This window comes from Passer domesticus, chromosome 3, assembly GCF_036417665.1.
Source record: "Passer domesticus isolate bPasDom1 chromosome 3, bPasDom1.hap1, whole genome shotgun sequence".
In the NCBI taxonomy this organism is placed as follows: Eukaryota; Metazoa; Chordata; class Aves; order Passeriformes; family Passeridae; genus Passer; species Passer domesticus.
Window position 1 is genome coordinate 32152584 of NC_087476.1, and position 18866 is coordinate 32171449.

Consider the following 18866-nt stretch of genomic DNA (forward strand, 5'->3'; position numbering starts at 1 on the left):
TCCCTTGGCATCAAACCTCCACCCTCAATCAACAAAAGCATATACTTACTTTGAAAGGATTGCCAGAGATTATTATTTAAAACCTTAGGTTATGAACTGGGGACAACAAAACTCACAGCAATGTCCCCAAGCATTGTATTAAGCAATGAAAATCCCAAGCAACATACTATTATTTGGTAAATATATGTTCTCGCCACCAGTGACTGGAAACCTGGGAAGGCAAGCAATTATCACTGTGTTGGCAGTTTGTGTTTAAAGTGTGTAATTATCTCTCCAACTCCCAACACAAACGTGTTTCACTGTATTTTAGAGGCACTTAATGAACATTTACTGACATAAACGAAATTCAACAACCATCAGAAAAACTCAGTGAAATTATTTGTTTCTGCTTCTAAATTCATGGAACCATAAAATGGTTCGGGTTGAAAAGGGACCTTAAAGATGATCTACTTCCAACCTCTGCCCGCATCCCTAAACTTCAATCTGAACCAAATGAAAAATACTTCAAATCTTTCTTTCAGTAAGTTCTCAGAATCCTTCTAATACTTTCACAACGCAAACACCAAACATGTAAACATGGACTAAATAAAAGATGAGCCCTGATGGTTTGCAGTAACCCACTGGAACCCGGACTGGCGCTGTACACTCTGGTAGCCACGACAGGCGTGGGGAACAGCTGGGGACTGGGGTTTGCCCACAGGCAAACTGGAAGAGCTGCAAGCTCTACGGTGCATGCTGTTATAGCCACAGCACAGATCAAGCAAAAGATAACGCTCTTGCATCTTGAAAGGTTTCACAACAAATTTTTACTCCCGGTGAAGGCAAAAGGCGTAAAACTTTGAAACACCTCAGCGCAAGCAGTTAAATGCAGCTATAAACCAGGGGGTGGATACAGAAAGTCAACCAATAGGGGCATTTCAAGGGGAATACATCAACACTGTGGGACCAATCAGGATAGGGGGAGGAGATGGAAAAGTCACTATGCAGCATAGTGGATTAGGGGATTTCCAAGTGGGTGTTTCAATCAGGGATTGGCCCAGGGAGTGAGTGGCAGGGAATATTCAGGAAAAAAGGGCTGGGTTGCCTTGATAGGCAGGGAAGGGACTAGAACAAAGGGAGGGGAATAACTTGAGGGACAGCTCTAAGGGAGGGTAAACTTAGGGGAAAACCAACTTGCAGAAAATGTGGGGGGTTAACAGAATGAACCATTTTTGAATAACTTAATGAAATGAACACGAATCGCAACAAGGGTTCACATGTTATTGGTAGGTATTTTAAATTTTTTTTTCTGTAGAGAGGAAAGGTTTTTTTGGTGAGATACAATGCACAAGCTTTCAGAAAATTTAAATAACTATAACTTGCTTTTTTGTGCTTAAACTAAGTAAAATTCAGGTTTTAAGTTTGAATGCTTTTATCTTTTTTTAGTATATCTTGTTTATGGCAGACAAACACAAAGCAGAAATCACATAAGTAAGAAAATTACAGTGCTGCAAAGATACTGTCATATTTTTATCAAGGATGCTGAAAATGAACAATTTTTCAATATTCATTCAAGAAATATTTCTATATTTATTAGCAAGCTTTCTAGCACACTTTTCATTGTCACAATCGTTACATTATTACCAGATAAAATTGAATTTAGATTAATATCTAAACCTCCTTAGTCATTGTTAATTCAACAAACTCATCAGAAGTTGTTAAAATGTAACTTTCCTCACATTTTCCCAAAATCATGAACTAGTACTTGAAAGTGTGTTTTTTCATCATAAACCATGCTGAGTATTACCCTTGTGTATAGCACCAAAGAAGTTCCCAATATTGCTTTTGAAGGAGGACGTTATTTGAATAAGAACAAAATCCCCAGACTTTTGTCAAAATGTATAGGCTTTGTCCCAGTTTAGAAAAGGCAGGGTCCCATTCTCAAGACACATGGAAACGGTGTTCTAACCTTATGGTCACCATGCTCAGTAGGACAGCAACTTGATTACCAAAACGCTTCAGGAGAAAGCCTGATGTTAAAAGTGTGATTGCCTATTATGTGTTTATGTGTTGAAATGCTTACTGTGAGAGCTCAGAAATTATTTATATTGAAAAGTATATCTGAGTTTTGCTTATTCATGTTTAAAAGTAGATTTTTGAATGGATTGCAACACTTCAAAAATATTCATTGCTCAAAAGGAATTAATTGCTCATAAGTACTTATCAACTTATTAGGCTTGTTTGTTTTTCTTTTTCACTTGAAATCTGGTGTTGTTTTGTTGTGGTTAAGTGTTCTTTGTGTTTTATAACAAAGATGGAAGCATTGTTTCACTTTTCATAACAGACTAGAATGTCTATCCCCAGAACTGAAAATTAAATATTATTACATTGTTTTCTGAGAAATATTCATAGTAGTAAAGTTCAGCTGCCTAAAAATTCATCAAAGAACATAAAGATTATGAAAAAATTAGAATTAATGTGATCACATTGTGCATTACCCAGCATACTGGCATACCCTGCTGTGCTTACATTGAGATACAAATTTCAAAAAAGGCCTGTTTTCCTTTCCCCTCAACCTAGTTCTATTGTAATTTTAATGCTATCAAATTTTGCTGATGCCACATAGCATTTGGGAGAATCTTCATTAGGCTCAACACCATAAGGAGTAGGCTTGGTCCTATGCTATTCAGGAGCATTCTGAGTGAGTTTAGTGCTTCATGAAGTTAGTCAGTCTTGTAACCTTTACCATGTAGGCTGGTCTGCACGATGTAGATTTGGCATTAGAAGTGCCCGAGCCAGAAGGCTGCAAGAGACTTCTGTGCTAAAACGGAGGACACCTGGCTTTTCTGAGCCTCACTTTGGAGGTTTGGATCTCATTCTGCTTAAAAACTTGGATGATGTTAACAATCCTTCCTATCTGAAGCCAAATTCATGTTGCATGACTAGGGTAAAACACTAAATTGTGGAGGGAGAGTGAGCTGAAGCTCTGTGGATATACCTTTGATTTTCACTGTAACCTAGAAGTCCAATGTTTTTCATTCCAAATGCCACTTTTTATATATGTTCAGCAAATTGTAGTTTATATGAAGTAGCCAGTCAGCTATGGTAATTTTTTCCTAAATTTGTTAAGTGACACTTGGCCTTGTATTTCTAACCATGGGCATGTTTTCAGATGACTGAGTTTTGTAACTGCTGATAGTCACATCTATTTTGAATGCCTCCAGGTAGATGCAGAAAATTGCAATGTTCTCCAAATCACTAAATTCTCCAAATCACTTAAATGTACCTGGGTATTTTGACAGTGCTAATGAATAGCTGGCAGGCAAATATAAAGCAGAAAGATTATGCCAATGGAGATTGAATAACATTTTAAAATAAGGCTGTGCATATTTAAAAAGTAAAGGGTGATAAAATATTTAACTCATTATATAAGTAACTTACCAATTTTGTTACTTGAGAAAAAAAAAATTAAAAATCCTTAGAATATGACTGTTTTACAAAGTACAGTAGCCAATGGTAAAGCAATACAACTTATACTCAAGAATATTGAAAATATGTTCTCTGTTTAGAAATAGCACTTTACAATGATTTCTTCTAAAACAATCAAATTTTAATCAATATAATCTTCATAACATCTATTTTTCTCTACTCAAAATTTCAAATTATTATCAACTTGGCTTTTAATTATATTCTTATAATGTAAGACTAATTGCAAAATACACTCCTCAACTTTTTTGTAAGCAACTAAGTAACTGTGATCTGTGTGTAGATAATTTGAATGTTTATATAAAGAAAATACAGGATGGAAAAATTTTGGATGGAGCTTGTTATATTTTGAGCATATAATCCAGAACTAGAGCTCATTAGTGTATTTGGTCTGCTTATTTACATGCAAAAGTACAAGTGGTGGCAAAAGCATTATGTAAATGAATGAAAAAAAAACTTGGCTGACCTACTAAAAATTGTAGATGTCAGTATTGTGCAGTCCAGCAGTATTGCAAGAGAACAGTTCAGGAGAGGCATATTTAAAGATCAATCTGAAAGAGCAATCAGATAAGAACTACTTGGAATGCCTTGTCTTGAACAGCTTTGTTTCACAAAAAAAAAAAAAAAAAAAAAAAAAAAAAAAAAAAAAAGTTTTTCAACAGCACATCCATTTTAAAGGCATCATGCATTTGAAAATATTTTCCCAATTGCACTGATTTTTGGACCTGCATTTGGTCAGATGTTAAAATAAGAAAATTTGTACCAAAGGAAAATGTGATCATTTCTGAGAAAATGGAAATTCTGTGCTGGAAATAATAGGTGAAAGTTCTCAATGGCATGAGCAGTTAATTGTGTTTTGTGCAGCAGTGAGAAGCAGTTTAACCCTCTGGAGAGCCCACCTGAGCTTCAGTGATGCAGTGGTGAATTTGCTGGGCAGTGGGAAAGTCATTCTGTGAGACAGTCAGTCCTATTGCATCCATTCACCATCAGAGGGAAGGCGTGCCATGTGTAATGGATACTGACTCATGGTGCGTGGCAGAATTATACTCTGATATGGTTTAATTTCATTTTTGCCATGGTGATTCGTTTCACTTTGTGAATGAAGTAGAACTGATAGAAATTTCACAAGTGCAGAAGTCCTACATAGAATGACTTTCCATTTTTCATCCTCATCATTTTCTCTCTGGAACAATTTTCACTGTGCCACAGTAAAAGAAGGAATCTGCAGTACCATTCTTGTTTGACTCTGTCCCTCCTTCCCTACTCTTTCCCATGCCTGAAAGCACCCATTGTTGGGGAGTTACTGTGAGTTCACAGCTTCCCTACAGGAGTTCCTATTCAAGACAAGCTGTGCAGAAACCAGGAGAAAAATCAGCACTGGCTCTGCCCTTTCTCCTTTTTTCCCATTGTTATATCTGTTCTGAATGCTACTACACTGTGCACGTCTGCTGAAATCTTAATCAAAACTTACTGTGCAGGAAATTCACTTATAGAGTATTAGGTGCCCAACTGGGTGTGCAACTAGATTCTTTGCCTGCATATCTCTGGAAAAAAACCTGGGGTCTGAGGGAGATTTTGTTCAGTTTTGATGATTTCCGTCAGAAAAAGGCCGTGTCTCTTACAGTGGTGGATGATAGAAAACAACTCTCCTTCAGCATCAATCCTATATTGACTTGTGCTCCAGTTCCTGCCCAGGATGAATGCTGCAGGGGACATGTAACCCAATAACTGCTGGGTGCCAGCCACAAGACTGCATTTAGGATTGGTTTCTAAAAGGAACTCGAGTCTTTGCTCTCCCTTCCTGCTGTGAGGCACCTGCAAAACATGACCAAAAAAAAGGTTAAGCTGACTTTTCCCATTTTATTAGACTATGGCCCACAGAGCTCCCTGGAGCATGATTTGAATGTTGAATTTTATCACTCAGACAAATCTTACATTTTGGTTGCTTGACCATTGAGTGCATTGTGTTCTGTAATTGCTAGTTAATGCAGTGCAGCAGGGTCAGGTTGTACTCTTGATATGAAGAACTTTTAATCCTTTACAGTGGCCCTTAAAATCAGTGTAGCACTCAAGGGAAGTAGGGGTAGGCACTGGAGGTCCAGATAGTTGCCTCTAACCAGTATGCTTAAAGCTTCTCAAGCCTTATCTCAGGAAAAGGTATGAAAGCACTGACACTCCATGTCTTCTTTTGTATTGCAAACTGCTTCTGAGTTTTTAGTGTGCTTTCCTCAAGATTCCCTGTGCACTACAGTCACAGGTGTTACATCCCTTTTCACCAGTACTCTCCTCAAACTTCAGCCTTTGGGGCTAGAAGCACTGCTCCAGTGAACAGCACATGGAAATGATGGAGACAAGAAATACATTTTTTAATTTTAATACTTATACTCTGCTTACAAACATGGCAGTAATTTGCAGAAATATCATAACCAAATGCATGTAAATTCTTCCCAGTTCCCCACAGTTGTGAATGATGAGTCGGACCTAGTAGTGTTGCTGTCACTCCTCAGAGAAGGACTTCAGGTTTCATAGGTTTTCATTTGTCCCAAGGGTAATATTCTGCTGGCTGACAGTGGTGGAAGGACCTGCCTTTCCACCTGGAAAGAATGACAGGGAGAGGGCAGAAAGGGACATTCACTTAAAGGAGATGCTAGATGGTGAAACAAAGAGGGAGTGTGATGCATTTCACGAGGCTGTCCAGATCTGCTCAGAGGAAATGACTGAGCACACAAGGAAGGTAATACACCTTGAGAAGTGTTATAGAGCAGTGTGCTGGAGAGATGCTCTCACAGCAAATCCTACTTGATCTCCCTAAAGCTTTCCTGGTGCCGGGCACATGCTCATCTGTGTCTGCCCAGGTCTGCCTTGGAACATAGGCTGGGCTGTTGCTCTGAACAAATGCGAGCAGAAACAGAAGCGTTCAAACAATGTGATGGTGAAAATGCATATCCCACTGTGCAAAAATATTGTCCTGGGGAATTATTACTGTGCACTTTTTCAAGCAGGGACTTAGGTAGACTCTTCTGCCTGTTGCAGAAGAATTACTCAGGTCTAATTATTTATGAAGACAGATAATAAATCTATGTGAAGGTTTGAACACATAAAAATCTATTATAAGATATGTGTTTGACTGGCTTCTCTCCAACTAACACCACATTTCTAACATTCATCTAAGATTATTGTTCTCTGTGTGAATTTCTCTCCCAATGACATTCCTGTCTCATAGCCTCTGCTATCTAAAATTTAAGTGCTCAGTTTAAACAAGTCATCAGTCTCCTAAGGTCCTTTTTAGGTTAGTAAAGTTATCATCCACTTAAGATACCGTAATCCCACCTATTTAACAGAGAGGTCTTGAATAGTTAGACTATAACAGATATCAGTTTTTGAGGTAATAAAACTGGAAGAGAATGTTACTTTCATTTTTCTCAGGTATATGTATTTTTCTTATAGTGTTGTGGACATTGTCTGTGATGTGTTGGGTTTTGTTCTTTGTGATTTAATCACCTCTGGGACAACTAGTTTGTCTGCAAGCATGAGGTTTGGGGTGATAGTACAGGATAGCTGAGCAAAATTCTCAATAATTCTATTTTTCCAAAGGAAAGTGAACTTTCCAGAAAAAGGAAAGCTTTTCACATCTTATTGCGTCACCGTTACTGTCTGTGCTTTCTTGCTTGTTCACAGAATGGCATAAGGACAGTATGGCTGGGGTTGGAAGGCACCTCTGGAGCTCATCCAGTCTGCCCACAAAGGATTAGAAAGAGCAGATTGTCCAGTCTATTTCTAGTGAAATTTTGAATATCTTCAGGCTTTGTGAAGGAAAGAAATACTTTTTTTGAGGATATACACATTACTGGAAGGCCATCTGAGTTTACAGCCGCCAAATTTCTTCCACTGACCCTTTCAAATGGTGAAATTGTCTATTTTCATCCATTCTACCTTTAAGGGTAGGACCTATAGGGGGGGACCTTTATTTAACACTGTATCCAGTGGCAGGGCCACACTTAAAATGTTGTTAATTAATATATCATGCACTGAGCAGAACTTTGCCTACCAGCTGCAGCTCCCTGCTGGGTTGTGTTTTGATTTTGGAATTAATTTAGAGCTCATGTCATAAAAAATATTAGAACATCCAAACCAAAACTAAATTTTATTTAACAGCATTTATGATAACTTTGCAAAGCAGTATGAAGAATTAGGAAATATATTTTATTTTTCCATGCCCTAGGGAAAGTAATTATGATAATTGCATATTGTGTATAACATCAGTTATAACTTATGAAAGACTGATTTGTGTGTGTGCCCACATTCTCACACAATGAGATTTGATTTAATAATATCTGTGCCGCAAAACATAATTTGTACTAATTTGTTTTAAAAAAAATTGTATTCAGCTTCAAAGTGAGGTTACTATTAATGTAAGGTTACTAGTATTACAGCACTATAATAAAAACCTAACAAATATAAATTTATAATTTCCTTCATAGATCCTAATTAGAAATCTCTTTACTGGTATCAGGCCTAAGACTTCCCTGTAATCCATAAGCATTTCCATTTGGAGCTTTTCTTTAAACTAGTATTTGCATTCAAATGTACATTGGCTTAGTGTTGTTATGAAATACTGAAAGCAATTTAAATTACTTTGTCTACCTTGTTGAAATCAGGAATGTTTTCTTCTAGATGAAGGCACATGGAAGTACCACATACTGCAGAGGACAATGGAGTGCTATAGCTGGAGGGTTAGGCTTTTGAATCCAGAGCTAAAGAAGCAATCATATCTTGGTTTTAGAGAGGAATTGTTTTGCATGTCTGCCTTCTGGAAGCTCCTCTTTTAAGAGTCCATCTGATTTGAATGTACTGACTCATAACATCACAACCTCCTTCAAACAATCCCTGTCAAGTTGTAAAACATTGCAAATATAACTAGGTATACGGAAGAAGCAGTACCCTCTCAGCATGACCCCTAAAGCAGATTTGATCATTTACACTGGTGCTATTTAATGAGTAGTGTGATATGAATTGAGATGCGGTTGCCATTTCCACTTTAGGATTGCTATTTGTTCCTTTCAAAATCTCTTCATTTGCTTTGAGGCTTATCTTGGCAATCCACAGAAATACTTGTTTAGTTGGTGAAGCTCCCTGTGCTGCCAAGAGACAGACATACACAGTAAACAAAGCACCTTGTTTAATTTGGGCAGTAAGAGTCGGGTGAATGCACCTTAAGAGATGTCTTGCATCTTAAAGAAGGAGCCTTATAGTGCTTATCTAATTTTTAGATGTCAAAAGTGAGCTGATATGAATCACAAACTCTAAAATAAAAAAATAGATAAATAGATGAAATATTATGGTTCTTTCCTATTAATCATGATCACAGATTTTTTTCAATCCAGAAAAGATGCAAAGTTGTTTTCAAGCTTTGTCTTCCAGCAGAGACAGTATTCTAACAATTATATATAACAATGACAAGTTAATTTAAACATGACAGCTAAGGTTGCATTTCCTCCCAAAATTGCTGTGGTGTGGAGGAACACTCTTATCTGTATGGGCATCACAGCACAGGAGCAGCAAGGAGCTCATGAGACCCTCAGTGGGTTCTTCTGCTCCGTGACAAGGGTGACTGTGTCTTGGTCATTCTTGTCAGATGCTTGTTTAAGCAGTTCTCAAGAATTTCCTTTGCCAGAGCCTCAAAAGCTTCTCCAGTTGATTCCAGCGCTATACTACACTTAACATCAGAAATTTTTTGCTTGTATTTAATATAATCATACATGCTAATTCAAATAAATTACTTCCACAATCCACCACTGGCATGGCCAGTTATTTTATTTCTCCTTTCAGCAGCCTTTTATGTATTTGAATAATATTGCAGGACTCTTTGGTATGTTTTAATTTAAATGACCCTACAAACTTTCTTTATAGATCATGGTTTCCTGACTTCATGGTTCTCCTAAGGATTCTGCTCAGCTGGTCCACAATTTTCTTGAAGAAAAATGCCTGAAATTAGAGAGATGAGTCCTTTCTAATGTGGGTCAGAAAGAACAGACTACTTCAAGTGTTTTGCACACTGTATATATTTTATATATTCCAGTACCATGTCAACTTTTTTCCCATGTAACATGTAATCTGTGTGTCCGTATATGAAAATGGAAAAATGCAAAGACTGTGATGCTGATAAAGCTGAAACCATGGAAAAAGTGACCTCATTTTTTTGAGTCCCTTTATTTTTGTAGTATCAGGAGCTATCCAGAATCTAACGTAGATAGTAATAGACAAATAAAAAAATACAACCATGAAATTTCCATTTCATAAACAAGTTTAGACAGTTGATATCTGTACTTTTGTTGTGATTACTTGACAGCAGAGCCAAACACATGTGGTTTCTTTTCCCCTGTATAGCAGGCAAGTCCTGAGCACTAGGAATTTAAGCAAGCCTTCATCGTTCAGCTTGGTATCTTGAACTGTGACTTGGGCTCCCTTCCTGGAATGGAAGTGCACTGCTGCCATGACCACTGCTGACGTTAGCTGCCATGCAAGCTTGCCTTTAGTGGCTCAGTTATAATGACAGTAAAAATGATCAGCGTCTAAATGAGATTAAGCACTTATGAAATATATAACTGGTTAATAAGAAATAAGTATCAACATGAGCTCAACAGGACCCAGCAATGTGCATTTGTATTTTGGAAAGCCAGCTGTATCCTGGGCTGCATCCAAAGCAGTGTGGCCAGCTGGTTGAAGGAGGGGATTCTGCCCCTCTACTCCTCTGTGGTGAGATCCTATGGGCAGTGCTGCTTCCAGTTCTGGGACCCCAGTGTAAGGACAAGGACCTCTTGAAGAGAGTCCAGAGGAGGGCCACGACGATGATCAGAGGGCTGGAGCATTTTCTCATGAAGACAGGTTGAGAAAGTTGGGGCTATTCAGCCTGGAGAAGAAAACACTCCTGGGAGAACTTACAGGAGACTTCCAGTACCTGAAGGGGGCTAAAAGAAAGCTGGAGAGAGATTTTTTACATTCAGTGATAGGTCACTGAATATGAAACTCAAAGAGGACTGGTTTAGGTGAGATATTAGGAAGAAATTCTTTACTGTGAGGTAGGTGAGACACAGGTTGCCCAGAGATGCTGTGGCTTCCCCATCCCTGCAAGTGGTCAAAGCCAGGCGGGATGGGGCACTCAGCATCCAACCTGGCCTTGACCACTTGCAGGGGTGTCCCTATCTGTGCCAAGAGGGCTGAAGCTAGATGATGTTTAAGGTCCTTTCTGACCCAAACTATTCTATAATTCTATGATCAAGTCAGAAGCCCTTCAGCCTTTCTCTGTTCTGTCAACTGTATTTTTGACATTTGATGGATAAAAGAAGAATCAGTTGCAGAGTGCACCCTTCAGATGCTAAACAGATCAGCTCCTTCTGACCCCACAAATGCCCTGGAGGCTGGAGCTGCTGGACATGTAATTGCATGTACTCCATGGTCAATGGAGTTTGAATGTGGTGCTACTATGTCTACTGCTTCTTCCTGGGCTCTTGAGAGTGCGCACAATGGTATGATGTGTTCTCATTAATTAGTGAAACCTTCCAAGGCATGCTCCCCAACAGGAAACAAAATTATCAAGTCCATATTTAGAGTTTTAAACCATTTTTTAAAGAATGGTTATGTGCTTTGGTAACTAAACACCCTGCATTATAAAGAAATAAATTTATTAATCCCATCCCATTAATCTCTGCATATCCATGTGCCATTTAGTTGTCAGTGATTTGACAAAACAAAGGCCAAATCTCTATTTTTAATTGTGTGGGTACATACAGATTAATATAATATATCATGGTTTATATTTATAACTATAAATGGTAAGAATAATATTTAAATGTTTACAAAAGTCTATTTTGTGCAGTTAATTGACTATGTCTTCAAAAAACTGTAGATGGTATGGAACTTTAGAAATGATAACTGCATTAGCTACAGAATAAAATAGATGGGTAAATTTTGCTACAATTTGCAAAACTTAACATTTTTAGTGAGTTCTCTATATGGTGACTAGCTTCTAAAGTAATTTTAAATAATTCAGAAACTGCATTCTGCACTTGAATATGATCTGTATGGGTCTTCATGACCTGTTGCTGTAGATGTGGTTGTCAGGACTCTTTTTTAAACTAATACTTTAGCCTAGGTTAATGCACTGACATTCAGCTTACTTTATAAAGAGAATACCTTAAGTTAAAACTTGCTTTACATAGTGCCAGAAGGATGCTGGGGCTATATTTAATTGAAATAAATTAATGTTGCAGTAATTATAATTTGATGTGTCCTTTTCTCCTGAATTTATTTTCCTAAGCAAGACAAGGACTTCTAAAACTAGATGTTATTTTCCTATTTAGATAAATAATTTAAAATTGCCTTGGATTTAATTTATGTTTGGAGCTCACTGTAGCACATTCATGTTCTAAGGCAACTTTTTTAAAACTTTGCTCTGATGATGTGCATTTAGCAGGGTTCCAGCTGGCAGCTGGACACTTTTGAACCCTCAGCAAGATTCAGCCTCTGTGGTACCTCACTGGTAAAATGTTGGAGTACTGGAAGTGCAAAACATCCTTTTCCAACTCATTAACAGAGTTCAGAAGGTTTCAATAGAGAGCTGTCAGCAAGAAAGTCTAAAATTGCTGTAATGCTCATTTACTGCAGGCTCTGTCTGTTGATGACAAAATCATTTTTTTATGCATCAAAAAAAAAATCTAAGTAACCCATGAGCCAAGTACAGCCATTTAAGGCATACATCTTTCACTTAGTGTAGGGATTGGAACTCTGCTGTGCCAGTGTGCTGTCTGCATTCCAGGGGCTTTGGGCTCTTTGCCTGGGAAACATGTAATCTGTGTGTCCATAGGTGCACACTATTACTCACATGCAGTAGATTGAAGGAATATTTCATCAGATCTGCTGTTTCTGAACTTACAACCGATGGGAATAAGCATTTGTTTTTAATAATGAATCTTTTTATCATATGTCACTGATATAGTAGATACAATTCCAATTTACAGAGACATCTGAGCATAATTTTTCTTCAAGAGAAATATACGAGAGAGCAAATTCAGTTCTTACATTCAGAGATGCCATTCTTGAACAAATAAAAAAAAGATGTTAAAATGCATGATACAGAAATGTTTTTGTTTTCTTGAAAAAAACAGGCAAAAATCCTGAAAACTACCACCAAGTTATGAACATCGAGTATAAAAACAAAACTAGCAAGGAAAGTAAAGCTTTCTACACCAATGAAAGGCAATTTTATTCTCTAATATATGCACAGGTTGAGAAACCAGTAGAATTGCTCTCCTACCTCTTGATTCTCATTGTCACGACCCTGGGGCTTAAGTCAGTATTTAAGCAGCAACCTCAAATCAGGGATGTCCTACAAGGTTTTTTTCAGGGCTCAGGATACGTTGTGGTGCTGGAGGAGGAGGTTGGGAGGGCAGTGAGAAAGGCAGGCCAGAGGGAAGGCTGTGCTGTCTGGGTGCCTTTGAGTTTGGGGGGAGGCAGAATCCCCTGTGGGCAGTGCAGACCTGGTGATGCTGATGTTTTCTGCATAACTGACCTCATTTTCCTTCTTCTGTCCCTGTAAGGCTGGCACTGCAGTGTCCCTCTGCTGACATAGGGGGACTCCTTGCCTTCCAAGTTTATGCAGTGAGACAAGGGGAAGAATACCAAGATTCTTACCCTCAGGTCTTCTGCTGTAACCTGAATGCTATGAAATGTGACTTACTGTTCCTCCAGATAAATAGTGTTTCAAGGAGTAATTTTTTTGTCATTTTGTATTTCTTTGCCTTTTTTTTTTTTTGGCGGGGGCGGGGGGGGGGAATGTGTGTGGGCTTCTCTTTTTTTCTAATAATTTCTAAGGGATCTTAAATTACTTTTCAGTCAGGACTATCACAGATATTAAAAAAATTGCTGCAACTTAAGTAAATAAAACAATTGATATTTCAGAATATCATCATCTAAAATAGTGCATTCTTGTTCAAGATATCCTTATGGTTTTGTCTTTTTTTCTGAAGGAAGATACTGAAGAAAAAAACAGATCTCATTTCTTCTGTGAGCTGGAATGCTGGGGTTCTTTTCTAAAGTCTTCTTCCAGCTTTCAGGGATATGGTAGCTATGGCAAGTAATCTGTTCTTTTATAGAAAAGCCTCTGACTTCATAGCCTCTGACTAACATATGTGTCCTTTAGTGTTGTCTTCAGTTTTGCCCTCACACTTGCTGATGGCAGACAGAGTCAGCTTTTAACAGCAGCACTGTATTAACATTTACCACAGATTAGCAGAAACATAGATTATTAACAACCTTTCCGCTTGATAGGCCTTTAAGTGAAATGGGACCTTTTCTTTGGACTGCTTCTACCACTCATTTCCTCAGAAATCCTAACACTGTGAGATAAAATTTAAGTCTTTTTTCTTGTGAAATCTTAAACACTGGAGTTACAACATTGCAACCTGACCTCTTGTTTTCTTGAGTGCCATCAGAAAATTATTAACTGCCATCAGAAAATTATTGCTTTCTGCTGTAGGGCTGAACTCTGATATATGGTGCAAAGCAGCATGTGTAAGTATAATTGCAAAATTGAACTTGTGATTGAGGAAAAACTGGTTACACTGTGGTTGCATGCCCTCTAGCTGAGGAAATTGGCCTTTTCATCTCATGTTCACACAAGTCCCCTCCTCTGGAGATTTAAATTTGCAAGTTTCAGGATGTCTTAGCTACTGTGTTATCCTGTATTTTGTGTACAACACCTTCCACTGAGTCTCTGCCACTTTATAGAGGCTAAATATTCTCTAAGACAATAAAAAAAGAGTAAATGCAACTTGCTTAGAGTACATTCCTGAGTAAAGAGAGATCTCGATTCTTAATTCTGCTCTGAATCAAAACATGGACTTGAGCCAAGATTTGTCACCTTCCAGGAAAGTGCTCAGGAAAGTGCTTTAATACCAAGTAATTTTCCTTCTCACTGGCTTAATGAATATTTAAATAGTCCATACAAGATGGAACAGAATCAGTGGGAGAGACTGTGAACAAACGTCTCTAGAATATCTTACAATGTTGTAGCTAGGTCGTTGTTGAGGAGACATGGCTTCAGATCCTGTCAGGAAACAAAAAAAAAATGCACCAGCCTCCTATAGTTTGAGTGAATATGCTTCTGTTTCCTTAGCTTGCTCTTTGTCTCCCTCCCTGCCGCCTTCTCCCACAAGAGGTACCAAATAAAACATTTGGAATACAGGGAAACAACTTTGGATATTTCAAATATTAATTCTCTTGCCACTGCTACAGATAAGTTTTATCTTCATTCACATGAAGAACAAAAAGTAAACATAGGGATATCTGATGTGGCTTCCTAAAGGGTTATGTCAGTTTATGAGGCATTAGATTATATACAGAAAAGTGATTTTCTGACACTAGGACATGGCAGTTGAGTTCATTTTTCCTAAAGGGTATACAAAGATGAGGCAGAAAAGGCATCCCTTTTTTTTGGGCTTTTTGCGCAGCTTATGCTGACCTAAGTCTGCATTGAGGCAGAACAGTTCTCATCCTCTTCTTGCCTTGGCATGGTGTCTTCTGCTCTGGCATTAGTCATCCCACAAATTGTAGTTTGAATATGAATGATTCACTAGTCTGAGAGAAAAGCAGGTTTGTTTTTTTTCTTTTCTCCTTCCTTTTTTTTTTTTTTCCTTTTCCTCTGTGCTACTTCCATGTTGGTTCACCAGTCTTGTCTACTCAATGGCTGTCTAATTCCTAGAGCCCTTTGGTGGATTTGCTGTCTTAGACTTGCTTCTGTCAAACACACAGCTAGAAGGTGAGGGGTAAAAGAAAAAAATAATTTTTAAGAAAGGAATGGATGCCAATAATGGACAGTTGATGCTAGTAGAACTACATTGTAAGGCAGAGACTTCCATACATCCATCTGTGAAAGCCTTTTAAAAAAGGCATCCCTTTTTTTTGTGTTGTGACTATGTGACTTGCTGTATTTGCATAAACATCAAATCAGACTAAAATTAGACATTATTACCCTTTCCTAGCTAGAAGTCATGAATTTGTTTAATTGCAGCTGTTCTACCCAGGTAAAACAGATCTCTAGGATAAGCTGACCAAAAGTAAGTTTGCCTTTCACATCCTTATTCACCATAGTGGAGTCATTCAGGCTTTCTTTTCCTAACAGGTAGGTCCTGAAGAGACATCTTTTAAAGAGTTAAACTTACTTCTTAACTTTGTATAATTAAAATGATTCACTATAATGCTTCTATTAGGAATCACAGTTTTTGCAGCTGATGCATCTTTAGGAAGATAAATGTAATGTTTCAGTGTCTCTGTTCACACAATTTTATAGCTTAACCAATGATGAACAGTGTGAGATGCACAATATTGCTATTTCTTAAATTATTACATTGTATTATTTTTTTCATTTGTCTGGTATTTCTTGTACTCAAACCTTAACATCTATACCTAAACAATGGCAACTGTTGCTATGGTATTGTTCTTGCTTATAGGAGGACATTGTCAACGATAAACTATATTTCTATCCTTGTCAGCTATTAAAGGAGGTAACACCTCCTTTCTTTCTACTGCAATTGTATTATGTCTCATGATGGATGTTGTTAATTTGATTTTCAGGGCTAGAATGGTTCCAGAACTGATGAATCTATTTGCATAAAATCTCAGTCTTGTGCCTGTCATGGATGGGCTGTGTTCATTATTAAAATAATGAGTTTTGGAGGAATCACTCAGTGTTAAAGAATCTCCTCCTATACTCTTTCTGCTGTGCTTGTTTGTTATTTGTATTGTGACGGCAGGCACAGCAAGCTGGATGTTGGCTACAAACTCAGGATGAGTCTGTCTGTAAAACAACAGGACTCACAACCAGATTCCTACCTCTGCTGATTCTCTACCAGCACAGAAAATTTCCAGTCTTTGGACAGTCATATTGGATTCAATGTTTTAGTTTAAAATATCCAGCTAACAAAATGGTCTTTGAAATAGAATAAACATATTTCAAAAATATTGACCGTAAGAAAAAAAAGAATATTCCCAAAGTTTACTAGGCCTTCTTCTGTTCTTGCTGAAGGTTTCATTTTGCAGGAAAAGCCCAAAGGATAAGAATGAAATCTTTGACAATTTTTTGGTTTTTTTATATGATGTGTCCTTAGTGCATTCAATAATAAAATAGATAATAATCTAAAGCATCAAAGAACCTCCATACTTTTGGACTTCATACACCAGACCATAAGGTGTGGACAGAATTGGGGGAAAAAAAAAAACTGAACTGAAGAAATTTACAAGTTACTGCAGTTTGGGGCCAGATTGAACTGTTAGACTTGTGAGCATAACTGTGGAGTCATGCTCTCAAGAGCAATCAGATTACTCCAGATTTGTGCTTGGCTACCTGAGATCAACATCTGGCCAACGTTTTTTTCTGTAAGTACATTGTTGTAATTAGTACTGTCAGTAAAAAATAACAAAAAATGTCAGACTCTCCAAGTTTTGATAAATACCTTGAGCAACTGTAAGTTTTTTCATCATGCATTCTCTGTTTTGAATTAAAGGGGACAGAGCTGCATGACAGCTTCAGTCTGCCAATTTATTTCAAGCTGTATCATAAACACCAAAACAATAATTCAAAACAATGTCTAATGCTGAACTAGAACCTATCACCCTCCTTTCCCCATCGAGATATTTTCTCTTGCCTTTACATAAAAGGTGGAACAGCAATTGTTTGGAGATTGATATACTGAGAGATGCACTTTTTCTACAGTTAATCATCGTATATGAATAGTATTTATTGGACTAGTCTAATAGTCTAATATTATGTCTGAAATTATTGCTTTAATTCATAAAAGTGTTGCTGATACATAAAAATTAATTCTTTAAGTAATTTAAACACAGCAATTTCCAAGCCATATTTCCTGGTAAATTCTAGATGAGCAGTTATATTGCTCCCTTATAAAGAAAATCCTCATTGGTGGCTTTTCATACCAACTGACTCATGTTTGGACAGAGCTTTTGTGTCCTCAAACTGTCAAATGTTTCCATGGTCTCTTTGTTCTCTTTTATTTTAACATTAGAATTTGTGTTCAGTTTTAGGAATTAACCAATGTCTTGCTGTGATTTTCTTCCTAAGACAAACATTATGTTCACTAAAATCTTAGCCCTGTCAAAGGCATTTCTTTCTTTAGCCTTCATTTATTTTTTCTCTATTGTAACTTGATTTTCTTAATAGTGCACTTTTCTTATGGCTTTTCCAGTCTTAATAGCAAACAATGACTTTCTGATCAGCCATGATAATTTTGTTCCTCTTTCTTAATACACAAGCAGGGGAAAAAATCCTCTATTCTAGACTTCCTCATCTAGGAATACAAATTTTTAAAAATAATTATTTTATGGGAAATAGTCCCAAACTGTAAAAATTTCCTTGGGGAAACTGATGATTCATAACAAATTCAGGTGAAAATATTGGATTGCAAAATTTCAAGGACATGCTGTATGGTTTTTGCATCTCTAAAAAAGGAATGGTTCATGGTCCTTGAAGGTCTGCTTCAGGTGACTGATCATAAAATGGATTTTTAAAAGGGAAATTGCCAGTTTAGGAACCTTGAGAATCTTCTCAGGAAAAATTACTTTCTTGAGGACTGCTGAAGAAATCATGGGAGGATGCAGAAGGAAAAAGGTGTCACTTTATATATGTACCAGAATAAAATTTAAGTAAAGGTTAAACTGGTGATTGATATCTGAAAAAAAGAGTAGGTAAAAATGAAAGTTATTAAGAAAGGGTCTGATGTTTGACTTTGGAAAGGGTCCTAGAGACAGCAGTATCTTCAGTGGAGCAGAAACACTGGAAGTGAAGCTGGAAGGTAACCATGTGCAGAAGAGGAAGCTCGTGCATTTGTTGTAGGTAGTGTGTCTCATGGTTTCAGAGCCTGGGGGGATATCTGAAATAGAATCTCTGTTTGAGAAAGGAGTCAGAAAAGAGTACAGGAACTGGGGAATTTTCCAAAACAGAAAAAGGAAATGTTAAGATGGTGAGAGACTGAGAATGGTGATGAAGGGCTATATAAGGAAAGAAGTGAAACTGATGACTGGGGTAGAAGAGAGAGTTAAATATCTAGTACAGAGTTGAAAACTACTTGTAACTGCAGAGACCTGCCAGGACAGGACTGAAACATATGGTGTTCCCAACATGTCAAGTTTGAGGAGCAGTTACTCAGATTTGGCAGTTTACACTAAGAGGATCAGCTCTTAGGTTTATTGTTATCATCATGACAGAGAGGCAGTGTTTCTTTTAAAGATACTATCACCACAGAATTAATTAGCTCTTACAGAAGTCAGTTTAACAGTGGTACTCAAGTGAATATGATAGGCAAAAGGGAAACAATGACAACAGACAGAGC